We start from the raw sequence: 14,411 nt of genomic DNA on the forward strand, positions 1-14,411 counted from the left end.
AGATTGATAACTCAGCTATCCCAATTTGCTTCTAAATTTACATCTATACTCTGCAAACCATTGTGAAATGCATAGCAGAGGGTACTTTTATTGCACCATTTATTACTAGTTTTTTCCTTTCTATTTACATACAGAGCATGGAAAGAATGCTTACTTGAAGGCCTTTGTATGTACTGTAATAAACCTATTCTCTTTGTGATCACTATGGTAGTGATACTTAGAGCTTGTTGTATATTCCTAGATTCATCACTTAAAGCTGCTTCTAGAAACTTTCCAAGTAGGCTTTTATGGGACAGTTCGCATCTGTCTTCAAGACTCCACCACTTCACTTTGCTTAGACTCTCTGTGACGCACTCCCAAATGTCAAACAAACCAGTCACAATAAGTGCTGCCCTTCTTTGTATAAGTTCAATATCCCCCGTTAGTACTATTTGGAACGCATCGTACATACTTGAGCAATACTCTAGGATAGGTGGTATGAATGTTTGGCATACAATCACCTTTATAGACCGATTTCATTTCCCTAGTATTCTACCACCTGCTTTACCTATGGGATCATTCAATTTCATATCTCTACAGATTGTTACTCCCAGGGATTTGTACAAGTTGATTGATTCCAACTGTGACTCACTGATATTGTATCATAGGATAATGAGTGGGTTTTTTTTTTTTATTATTTTGTAAGGTGCACAAAAATATGTTTCTGTACATTTGAAGCAAGTACGCAATCTTCGCATGAAATCTTATCGAGATCTGACTGAATATTTGGGCTCCTTCTTTTAGATAGCATTTCAATAGAGACAACTGCATCACCTGTGGAAAGTCTAAGATCATCTGCACGGTCATTAATATACAATATGAACAGTAAGGGTACCAACTTGCTTCCTTGGGGAACACTTGAAGTTACTTCTACACCTGTTGATGATTCTACAGCCAAGATAATGTGCTGTCTCATCTCCACCAAGAAATTCTCAATTCAGTGACAAATCTCAATCAATACACCATATGATCATACTTTCGATAATAAATGTATGTGTGGTACTGACTCAAATGCCTTTCAGAAGTCAAGAAATACTGCATCTATAAGACTGTCCTGATCCGTGACTTTCAGGATGTCATGTGAGAAAAGTGAGAGTTGAGTTTCACACGAATGATGTTTTAGGAATCTGTGCAGGTTGACATGGTGGAAGTCATTCTGTTTGAGGCATCTCATTACATTTTAGCCCCAAAAATGTTCTAAATTTCCACAACAAATACATGTCAAGTATATTGGATGGTAGTTTTGTGGATCACTTCTGATGCCCTTCTTGCATATGGGTGTGACCTGTGCTTTCTTCTAACTACTGGGCACAGTTTTCTGTTGGAAGGATTTTCAGTACATTTTATTTAAAACAGGGGCTAACACAGCCACAAATTCAATATAGAATCTGATATGGATTCCATAAGGCAGCTCTGGAGCTTTGTTCAGTTTTAAAGATTCCTGATATTTTTCAATGCCACTTACACTAATATCTTTTTCACTCATCTTTGCAGTTAGTTATTATCATGTTACACAGATCATTTGCATGATACATCATAATGATGTGGAAAGAGTTATTTTACATTCCAATTACACGTTCATTTGTAAGTGTGGCTAAATGCTGATCATTTAAAAGGTGGTGTCTTTTTTTCTTTTTTTAGAAATTCAGATTGAAGTTAGTAATTCCTACCCACCACCATCTATACATTATAAATACAGAAATTCTTCAACAGAACGGAAAGAGTTGTCCAGCAGTAACTTTTTCAGTTTGTTATCAAATTTTACTTTGCTAACTATTGGACACTTTATATCATTGGGTAAGTTATCAAAAATGTTGGTTGCAGTAATGTGCACCCCTTTCTGCACCAAGACAAACCTTAATATGGAGTATTGAATGTCATTTTACATTCTGGTACTGTAATTATGTACATCACTGTTCCTTTTGAGCTACAGTGGATTATTTACAACAAACTTCATGGGAAATAAATATTCTGTGAAACAGTTGTCAGAATGCCCAGCTCCCTAAATAGATGTCTACAAGATGATCATCGGTAAACACCGCATACTGTTCTTACAACATGTTTTTGAGCAATGACGAGTTCTTTCTTAAACATGAGTTATTACAGAACATTATTCCATAAGTCACTCAATGAAACTATGCAAAATACGTCAACTTAGTGATTCGTCTCTACCAAAGATTTGCAATGATTCTAAGTTATTTTATGCATTTCAAAATCATCTTTTTCCAGTTTAAATTCTCGTCATTATGGATAGCTAAAGTTTTTGAAATTTCTATGATAGTTGTTATTTCTACACTACATATCATACACATACATTTTTTTTATAGAACCTCTAAATGTGCAGAACTGAATATGTTGTGTCCTTCTGAAATTTACAGTAAGACCCTTTACAGAAAAACAGTCAACAATAGCTTTAAGACACTATTTACCATTTCTTCTGTTGTAGTATGCATGCTAAGGTTGATTAGAACAGTAGTGTTATCTGCAAAAAGCACTAAATCTGCTTGTTGTATACTGGACAAAATATCGTTTACACATACGAGGAACAACAGCGAATCTAAAACAGCCTTGGGGAATCCCATGTGTGTTTTCTCCTCAGTCAAAAGAATCTTCCCCGATTACATTGGTTGAATTAGTAAGTACAACTTTCTGCATTCTTTTGGTTAGATATGACGTTATCCATTGGTTGGCTGTACCACCAATTGCATAAAACTTCAGTTTGTCTAGATGAAAACTGTGATTCACAAAATCAAATACCTTTGATATGTTCCAAAAAATACTAACCGGTATTATTTTGTTATTTAATGCTGGTAAATTTGATGAGTGAATGTGTAAGTAGCAGGGCTGATGATAAAATATCAATATATCGATATTTTTTCCAAAAGATATCAATATATATTGGCAATATTTTTGTCACTTATATATTGATATCGAAATGGCAGTATCGAGTGCCAATATTTTAATTTTATATCATATTTTTTCACAATTTTCAATACATATTTGAAGTTTTTTTTTAATTGTAGTGGAACATAATTTTACTTTCACTGTGTGAAGGATTCTTACTACTTTTTCAGCTTTCGTCATGTCCAGTCTTTCCCTCTGACTGTCCGAAGCAAGTACATATGGCCCAAAGAAGAAGTCCAATTGCACTGAGGGGCAGCAGTGAGAGTGGAATAACAAGGTATCTTATATGAAGAAATAGCACACCAATTGTGTTAAAAAACAATTTTTAATGCAATTAGTGCGCTATTTCTTCACATCAGCACTCTTCACAAATGCTTGCTGAAACTGATGAACAAAAATCTAAACGACAAGATTGGACTTTGCAGTGGAAAGAGACGTGTGAGAGGAAATGCTGATGTAATCGGCGCTTGGTGCTACCAACAGAAACTGCAATGTTTAACTTCACCACACTATTTTGACCCAACTGGTAGTTTGTTGGTGTTTGCAGAAATGAAAAAACAGAGACGTCAGCAAGAAGAATTCCAGACAAATCACATATGTGACGAAACCGAACGATGGACCAATCAAACACCTTCTATTGTGTCACTTACCTGTAAACGATAATGATCATATGGCATTGTTGGCCGGGAGGCCCCATGCGGGGAAGTTCGGCCGCTGTATTGCAAGTTCTTTTTAGTTGACGCCACTTCGGCGACTTGCCACTGATGATGAAATGATTATGAACAACACACACCACCCAGTCATCACGAGGTAGAGAAAATCCCTGACCCCGCTGGGAATCGAACCCGGGACCCCGCGCGCAGGAAGCGAGAACGCTATTGCAAGACCACGAGCTGCGGAATCACTTACCTGTAGTTACCATTGTTAGCAAAGTGGTTATCACCAAGCATGAAAACGTGAACGTGCATTTTTTTTCCTTTCAATTCTTGCTCTACAGGGGATAAGCAAGCTGCTACATCGTTTATGTACAGAATATCTAATAATAAATCAATACTTAAATATACAGCTCTAAAATTGGCAGTGTATTTACAAAGTGCACCCGATATTTTTGCCATTGATATATCAATAATCAATGTACCAAAGGCCGAGACATTTTCTTAATTATTGATATATCGGATTCCGGATATTTTTAAAAATATCAACATTCCTAGTAAGTGGCATTCTCAATTGAGCAATTCTTCTGAAATTCAAATTATGATTCATTGAGGATATTATTATTGCTCAGGTGGGATGCTATTCTAGAATACATCTCCTTAAAAATTTTGGAAAAAGGCGTCAGTACTGGAACAGGTCAGTAGTTATTGACATCACTATCACCTTTCTTATAGAGGGGTTTTACAATGACATATGAGATATAATCAAAAAGTAATGGGATTTTTTTAATTTTACAAGTTTTACAAACCTGATTTTCAATTTTTTTTTTTTTTTTTAATCTGGTTGGTACACAAAGTCCTGATGTATGTTTGCATTTTCAGTTGTAATGAATATTTAGTTTATGGTTGACAGTCAGGAAGGTTATAGTTTTCGTGTTTTCAAGTGCTTGGCGGATTTTTACTTACGAAAAAGATGCATCGAAGAATTTGCATTAAATTTTGCTTGAAAAATCAAATAAAGTGGAGCATGATATTCGAAATATTGACTGTGGCTTTTGGTGAATCTATTATGAGTAAGACAAGAGTTTATTAGTGGTATAAATGTTTCTAAGAGGGTCAAGAAGGCGTTAAAGACAATGACTGATCTGGATGCACTAGCTCATCAATTACCGATGACAATGTGGAAGAAATAAAAGAAATGGTTCTAGAAAACTGCCGAATCACCGCAAGATGGGTTGCTGATGATGTCAGCATATCCTTTGGCTTAAGCCAAACAATTTTTTCAGATGTTTTGAACATGAAACAGATGGTAACAAAGCTTGTTCCAAAATTGTTGAATTTCAACCAAGAATGTCATGTACACATTGCTCAGTACGACATCGAAACCAAGGCTCAATCGCCCCAATGTAAACTGCATGAGAAAAAAAAAAAAATCAACACGTTCAGACACATGGGAAGTTCTTCTCACTATTTTTTTAAATTACAATGGGATATTGCATCATGTGTTCCTGCCTTGTGGTCATACGGTGAATAAGGAATACTGCCTGAAACTTACGTGCTGTTTGTGCGACCAGGACTGTGGCAAAAGCGCTCGTGGAAATTGCATCATGATAATGCTCCCACTCACACCTCAATGCTTGTTCGTGATTTTTTAGCAAACAAACAAATCATTTTTTTTTTTTTTTTTGCCTTAGCCACCGTATTTCCTGGGTCATGGACCCCTGAAACTTCTTTCTACTCTCAAAGCTGAAGACAACTATGAAAGAACGTCATTTTGCCACCATTGCTGAGATAACAGAATCGCTGAAGGAGCTGAAACCCACAAAGGAAAGTTAGTTCCAGAAGTGTCTCCAAGGTTGGAAAAAGTGCTGGTACAAGTTATTATATCTGAGGGGGATTACTTGACGGGGATGTAGTTGATTTCCATTACCTTTTGATCATACCCAATGTTTCAATCTCTCTGGAAAAATGCCATGAGTTAGTGATGCATTACATATTTAATGTAGGGTTTATTATACGTGTATGAATCTTTAGCACTCTGCTTGAAACACAATTATATCCAGATGAGTTTTTATTTTTTAGAGAATAAATAATTTTCTTAATTTCAGAAGGTGAAGTTGGTGAAACATTCACGTGACTGAACTTTAGGAGAGTTGTTTTTCAGTGAACTGCTGCAATTCTTTCCTTGAATAGTTTGTCCTTATATTTTCAACTACATTTAAGAAATTATTGTTAAACATATCTGATGTATGTAACTGATCATTTGTATCCCTTCCATTTTATTCAACAGTGATGTAATCCTGTTCTGTGGCCTGTTATCATGCCTCTCATTTCACTACATTCTGTATAGCCTGTTGTTGGAAATACTGATTTCTGACATTAGGTCAATGTTCCTTTATTTTTTAAATAACTTTTCTCAGTAACTTTGAGTGGTTTTTGTAGTGTGTGACTATTGCAGGATCACACAGTTTCTTTCCTTTTCCTTGTTTTTCTTTTGTTATATGGCTATTTAATGTCCTTTCTGATAAGTTCATCCGGAAAGCTAATTTCAAATAATTATTAAAATTTGTCTTGTAATAGATTAAATTTTATGTTAATATTTGTGGTATGTGTGTTAAATGAAGTGGTATGTTTGTTAAATTGGGGCAACACTCCTAGGTTTCCCATTCTAAAGGAACATTTGAAAATGGATGCAAGCATTTCTGCTTTTGTTTTCCTACCCTTAATTTCAATTCCTGTCTCATCCATGAGCTCCTGGACACTAATTTTTGTACCACACACAGCTTTGACATACAACCAACACTTCTTTGGCTTTTGTGTTATGACAATATTCAGCTGCAGCAGATGTTGAAGGGTTCTTGCATTGCCTTCTTGACAGCCAAACACGTTTTATTCAGCACTTCTCTACCTATAGCCCTATGCTTTGTTTTAAAACTACTAAGCTGTAGTCTCTATTTCCTTGGATGTTTGTTTATAGTGACTGCATAGTATGGAGGATCACTCCCACCATGAATTGTTCTACTCGCTACATATCTATCAAGTGCATGGTCCATTGTCCTTTTAAAGCTGTAGATCATCTACATGCTCCTGACCTGAGCAAAAGTTTCAAATTCCTCACTAAGATATGACACTACTCTTCATTACCTAGTTTACGGAGCATATAAAATCTTTCTACTCATTTTATTTTCATTTTTACTGTAGTAATCACTGTTGCTACAACTGTCTTATTGTCACTGATACCAGCTCTAACATGGAGATTCTCTTAAAGATCATGTTTATTTGCTGCCATTTGATTCCATATATCATCATCATATATGGTGATCCAGTCTATCTATTCTAGGCAGTTTTCAGAGAAGCTGTTCAGTAATGTTTTGCAAGATGTGAACGTGTTAAGGGGATAGCCCAAAAAACTGCTTGTTTTTGGCTTGAAATATTTTCTGGGATGTCTACTTTATTGTAGTATTCATCCTGACTTCCTAAGAAACTCCATTACTGAGTTACAAAGTGATTTGTGAAAGTGTCTCTGAAATCACTCACATTCTAAACTCAATTCTCTATCAGTGTACAGAGCCAATTTGTGACATCTTCAAAAATGTATTATTTTCAGTGCATGCTTTTGTCTTAATTTTGTGACTGAGGATATGAGCTGGCCGGAGTGGCCGAGCAGTTATAGGCGCTACAGTCTGGAACCACGCGATCGCTACGGTCGCAGGTTCGAATCCTGCCTCGGGTATCGATGTGTGTGATGTCCTTAGGTTAGTTAGGTTTAAGTAGTTCTAAGTTCTAGGGGACTGATGACCTCAGAAGTTAAGTCCCATAGTGCTCAGAGCTATCTGAACCCTTTTTTTTTTCTTTTTTTTTCGGATATGACATTCATTTCAACACATCACAATTTTATTGGACCTTAATATTTTTCAATTATCCTATGTTTTCTGATAGAAAATATATTATAAAAATTATTTTGTTACAGGTCCAATAGGAGGACTTCGGGAATTCCTGCCGACACCAATGGAACATTGCTAGGGGTCATTCCATCTGGTGCAGCAGTTGCAGGAAGCATCCAATGTGGTCACGAAAATATTTGTTAAAGACAAAAGTGTTACGTGTACAACCATATCATCATCAGACTTTTATTTTACTTGAAAAAAAATCACTAAAATCACATATTTTTCATGCATTCAAATTGGGCTACCCCCTTAAATGTACTGCAATATAAAATTTTGCACTTCACAAAACCCAGAAAAGTAGTATCGTGTGACTACAATAGCAGTGAGCCACAACTGAAATCCGTCAGCTCATACACACAACACATTTGCATCTCAGAGTGAGGTCACTGCATGTAACATGGAAAGGGGCAGGGGAAGACCTTTCATTTTGCAACAGTTGGCAGTGTGCAGGTCTTCCTGGCTGCTACATCCAGCCAATAATTATTGTAAGTAGATGAATGTCTCTTGAATGAACTTAACTGCCTTCCCTGTTCACTAAATGCACTGGGTGGCTTGCAGTTCAGACTTCAGCCCAGTAGATTGAATATGTCTCATCTACTCCAGCATCCTCAAAATACAGTTTGTCTGTAAACTGAAGTGGGAGCAGCACTTGCAGTGGGAGAAGTGGCCTTCCCAGGAGAACATTACAACTGACATACAGGATCACTAAGGATGTGTTTCTCACATTAGTTACAAACAATGGAAACTTCAGGAAGGAATAATGACAATATTATGAGAAGGATAGTTGTTACTCACCATAAACGAGGGCTGTTCAATAAAGAATGATCATAATTTTTTTTATGGTTATAATTTCTCACGCTAAAATTTAATCTTATGATAGTCTGTTAGCTTAATGTGCAACAAACACGCCGCAGTAGTTTCATTGTCGGGACTCCTGGTTCCCACCTGTGAGAGGCAGGCAAGGTCAGGCATGTTCAGTATCGCCTACCACTGCAATGGAGGTAACACACGAGGAACAATATGACACTTTGAAATTCTCCCTTCATCTCAACAAATCTTAGCTGAGGCCTATACAATGTTCCAGGAGGCCTATAGAGAGTCTATTCTTCCCCACAGCACAGTTCGAAGGTGGTTTAAAATGTTTAAAGAGGGGAGACAATCAATTCCAAAGGAAGGTGGGCCCGGTGCTCCAGTTACTGCTCTTATGGAAGAAAACATCAATACTGCTGCTGTCATTGTGAGAGAGGATCGACGAATTACCTTAAGATCACTTTCTGAAATACTGAACATTTCATTGAGTGCCACCCACATGTTGGTGACAGAGAAAATTACACAATATGTGCACAGTGGGTTCTAAGACTGCTGATTCCCAAACAAACGGGCATTCGAGTGCAGGTCTGCATGGAGTTAAAGTTGATGTTAGAGGAAGATCCGGAGTTTGTTTCAAATTTAATCACTGCTGATGAAACTTGGCTACATCATTTTGACCCTAAGAGCAAATAGCAAAGTTCAGGGTGGAAATCTCCTTCATCACCGACCGCAAAAAAGGAAAAGTGGTTGCTTCCGCTGGGAAAGTTATGGTCATCTCATTCTTTGATATTCATGGAATGGTTTATCAGCATGTTGTACCTGCACACACACCAGTAACTGGACAATACTACAGGGATGTCCTCCCTGCCTGCCAATAAGGTACTGGTTTTTAGTGCACCACCTGATTATGAAGTGCTGAAATTCCACAAGTTTTGCTTCATAATTTTTCGACAGCTCCAGCGCAACTGAAGTTCACCTTTGAAGTGAAAAGCCCCAATGCTTCATAAAAGGACCAATCCAGTTGTGGCTAGGCTTAAAATTTTTGATTTTTCCACTCAAGCAATTTTATGTGCCCTAATTTATAAATTTTCAGCGTTCACAGGCAGGCATTTCTGATGCTGTTCTTGACAAACTCATTTAAAATTACTTCAAGAACATGATATTGGCCACATTTTGGTCCACTAAAGGAGTTTCTGCTACTGGAACACTCAAATAATTTGTCTCTTTACAGTCGCCATTGTCTGACATTGTTCTCATCTATTCTGTATTGCAGAGCTGCAGCATATCCTGAATCATTATGCATTGTTGTTATTTAAGTAAAGAAATTTATTATTGTTGCTACTAATATTTGAAAGGCCACTACACTGGGAGATGAACAATACTGATTTTCTATTTCCTTTCCTGGAGATGATTAAAATTCAATGATCAAAACTAAAAATAAAAAAAAGGTAAAATCATCTTCTATCGCTTTTTTACTAGCCCAGAGGTTTTGCACCAGTATTTATCTTTGTTCCTGGAAAGCATGCTTGTATATGGCGAAAGTTAGCTGTGTAATTAATGCACTACCAGAAAATTACTACACTTCTCCCATAATAATTGTGTTATTGTTGGACTGAATAAATCTCTTCCATCCAGGAATTTCTGGCACTTGTTGAATGGGCTGCACTGAGTGGAGCAACTTAAAACACATCCACAGTACATATTGCACGGTGGATGCGAATATGTCTGATGGAATGGGAATGATCATGTTAATGTCTAGAACTGTAATCTGCTGTAATGCATTGCTTGACTTGTACTGGAATATCTGAAACACCTATGTAACCTACTTCTTTTGAAGAGAAAGCCAATTTAAGCCTCTGGCCCTCTTCAGATGTTGGGAGAGCTGAGGCTGGAATTCTGCATTTGATACCCCCTGGCTGTGAAATGTATTCCAGCCTCTGACAGTGGACACAACAAAATTGGCTTTGTCAAATATATATTGACAGCATATTTCACTTTTGGCACATTCTTCAGTGTATTAGACAGATAACAGTGTCAGTCATTGAGCTTAATAGCTCACTTACAACTGCAAATAGGTACTCATTTAATAAATTGAAAATAACTCCCCTACATAAATACAAGATCAGCAAAGTTAATTTGTCTACTCACCTAAGAGAACAGGACAGAAAATGCTAGGGACACATGGTCTGTCTGTAAACTAAAAAACAAGCAGCACTCATGGGGGGGAGGGGGAAGTTGCCTTTCCCAGAAGCACACTACAGCTGCCATACAGTAGAGTAAGTCATATGTGTATTCCATGTGCCCATGTAGTGTTAATACACTCTGCGGAACATAAACACAACTGGGCATGATCTGCACACTGCATTGCCTGTGATTCACAAGATATGCTGCAGAAGTGTCAGTATAAGTTGGTGAAATACCCTGTAGTTGCGCCTGGTGACACAGTGGGGTGTAGAGAGAGGGGCGACGCACCTGCTCGCTCTTCAGTTTGCAGATTTATGAAGAAAGAAAATGCAAAATCACAAACTGGTGATCTACTTTCTCTCATACATCTACCATCCGCCACCCCCCTTCTCCAGCACAACCCACCCCAGAACACAACATAATTTATAATACTATTCACTGCAGTTAGATGTGGTACACACATTTTTTTTAATTTATGTCATTCAACAACAAACATTAATTTTATGCCTTTGAAACATTTTTAATAATCTGAAATTTTTCCATTCCTTTCAGTGCAGAAACTGTTAGTCCTAGAGAAAAAGTGAAGAGAACCTTTTTTGCAGGAAATTTAATGTAGTTTAATTTTGTAGTGGGACACACTTTTGCTAAGAGCTGTGATTTTCATGTTATTTATGAAAAATCTAAAACAAGTGACCTTAAAGTGAAGCCATGCTCATACTTCACTCTACCGTTCAGGATTTTTAGTATGCTGCTCATGGCACTCCCTTCTACCACTGTACACTATTTTGCAACTACTCAAACTTCTTCTCCTAATTTTCCTTCGTTGATTGAGTTAAGTTATTATGTGAAAATATTGCTTAAAAAACTGTTACATACATGGCCAACATGCTCTGAACATAGCAATTAATGTGGCTTTAATTTGAGGTTCGGTATCAGATACCAGAAACAGTACTTAGACAGTAGAATTTTAATATGTAATATCAACAGGTTTTGTAACCAACAACATACAAAAAATACACAATACGTATTAGAAAAAGAATGTAACTTTCTAAAACAGACTTCTTTCACAATACCACACAAGTACTCCCAAATTAGCTGCATTTTACTTGTGTATTACTGTGACATACACAAAGCAAGTGATGACTGAAAAATTGTAGCAAACAATTTCAAAAATCAAGAAGTGTCAGGACAGATAAATACTCAATGAAATGTGATGCCTAAATTGGAGTTACTATGCAAGAAAATTGTTCTCATCCCTATACTGCCAAGACAACTTTGGATGCAGAACCTAAATCCTGGAGTATGAGATGGCCATTTATTCTCTTTACATGACTCAGAACCATCTATTGTTACCCACCTGACCTCCCACCACCACCTACTCCAGTCCTGTAACCCGGGAGTTGTACACGATCAAAGGCAGAGCCACATGTGAAAGCACCCACGTGATTTACCAACTGACCTGCCTACACTGTGACGCTTTCTATGTGGGAACGACCAGCAACAAACTGTCCATTCACATGAATGGACACAGGCAGACAGTGTTTGTTGATAATGAGGATCACCCTGTGGCTAAACATGCCTTGGTGCATGGCCAGCACATCTTGGCACAGTGTTACATCGTCCGGGTTATCTGGATACTTCCCACTAACACCAACCTATCCGAACTCCGGAAATGGGAACTTGCCCTTCAATATATCCTCTCTTCCCGTTATCCACCAGGCCTCAATCTCCACTAATTTCAAGTTGCCGCCACTCATACCTCACCTGCCATTCAACATCTTTGCCTCTGCACTTCCGCCTCGACTGACATCTCTGCCCAAACTCTTCGTCTTTAAATATGTCTGCTTGTGTCTGTATATGTGTGGATGGATAGGTGTGTGTGTGCGAGTGTATACCTGTCCTTTTTTTCCCCCTAAGGTAAGTCTTTCTGCTCCCGGGATTGGAATGACTCCTTACCCTCTCCCTTAAAACCCACATCCTTTCATCTTTCCCTCTCCTTCCCTCTTTCCTGACGAAGCAACCGGGGGTTGCGAAAGCTCGAAATTTTGTGTGTGTGTTTGTGTGTTTTTTATTGTGCCTATCTACCAGCGCTTTCCCGTTTGATAAGTCATGGAATCTCTGTTTTTAATATATTTTTCCCATGTGGAATGTTTCCCTCTATATATATATATATATATATATATATATATATATATATATATATATATATATATATATATATATACACTGTTTTATACCATAAAATCTGTAAAATAGTAATAAACACACTAATAACAGCACCACATTATTTCTACACAATTCCAAAATTAGCTCTTTAGTTAAAATCAAATCTAAATTGAAAATAAAGAAATTAATTAATCACTAATTACAAAGGCACCCTTGCTGGGCTAGGTTTGTAGGAGAAGTCATGTAAATCCATATATATTAATAAAAGATTTTTGTAGCTTCGAACAAAATCATTTCACTCATAATAAACATAAAAAAACAATTCCTACAAATCATTATAATGGTGACTACTAACAGAAGTTGTTATCTCTTCTGGAAAGAGTAGTGTCACTATCTGTAAGCAATTATTACAGATTACTTTCCAGGTTTTTTTTTTTCTTTTTTCTTTCTTTTTCCCCTGTTTAATTACCACAGAGAATAATATAATAGGGTTGATTTTTATTATTTTAGTATTCTTTCTAATAATTTGTATGCTTACACTGAAATGAGAGGGTTTTCTTCCTGTTATCCTATCTGGGTTTCTTCCTTGACCAGGATTTTGGTAGACTATTCCTATGCTTTTTCTCATACCCTTATGCTTTCTTAGTTTCTTGTCCTCCATCTATTTCGTATCTTGTATCACAACTAGCCTCTCATTATGAAAGCTAACCGTTTCGCTTCTTTCTGTATGTTTCCATCTGCTACCACTTGGTGAGATTTTGTCTATCCGTATTACAAACATATGCAACCCATTGTTCACTTTTGTAGATATAACAATATTTTATTCAATCTTCAGAGAAGGAAAATTGTTTTAGTGACTGAATAACTGACAACAGAAGCATGAAATATTATAAGGAAACAATCGAATCAGTTGTAAGAGTCTCTTTTTGTTGAGTTTCCAAAGGCTTCATTTACTATTTCAATTTATTTACTGTGTATGGGGCAGACACAACCACCTTGTCCTTAAGCATGGAGAACTCACATTCTCACTTAATTCTGTGCAATCTCATACAGTCTTTCATTCTCATTTCACTCTTCATCATAAATACTACTGCACACTGGCATGGCCACTGAATCAACATAATCCATATCACTGTCATGACGATATACAACACAGCTTATTGTATCACAGCAATAGATCTTGCTTTGCAAGTTTTGAGATTTAGAGCATTTTGGGAAACTTACTTCCTCAAGATGGTTCATTTAGCATTGAGAAACAGTTTTCTCAAATGTCTAATTTTGTCGGCAAACATTTCTTCATCAGTCATCACAACAAATAATGAATGCCTAACACATGCAGTTCCATGTCTTACTGTAGCAGCATCATAATACAACATACAGTTGTGTGATGCACAGTACAATTTTGTTTGTGGGACTGGGATTTCTCAGCGTTGTTTCAGCGACAGTATGTCTATATACTATATTCAAACTGGAAATTGAAACATTCCTCACGCCTATTGTGACTACACACATGACATTATTTAATTACTTAGTTTTTCATTTACTCTCTGCAACTGGTGAAAACTGTCTCATGCAGTACATTAACTTACATCTGTATTCGAAAATCAGATATTTGTTTAAAGGATATGAAAAAGGATACCGCAGCTGAAAAGGTTTACTTTTTCTTTCAAGCAACAGAATCCATATGTAATCAGACACAATATGCTGA

The 14,411-nt window shown here is 36.9% G+C and overlaps 1 protein-coding gene across 1 annotated transcript in view; it reads right to left on the bottom strand.

The window, feature by feature from the left end:
• Positions 1–14,411, bottom strand: part of LOC126245838 (U11/U12 small nuclear ribonucleoprotein 48 kDa protein-like) — a 70,729-nt gene that overhangs the window by 20,448 nt on the left and 35,870 nt on the right. The window lies entirely within an intron of this gene.

The sequence above is a fragment of the Schistocerca nitens genome, chromosome 1 (genome assembly GCF_023898315.1).
Source record: "Schistocerca nitens isolate TAMUIC-IGC-003100 chromosome 1, iqSchNite1.1, whole genome shotgun sequence".
NCBI classification, from domain to species: domain Eukaryota; kingdom Metazoa; phylum Arthropoda; class Insecta; order Orthoptera; family Acrididae; genus Schistocerca; species Schistocerca nitens.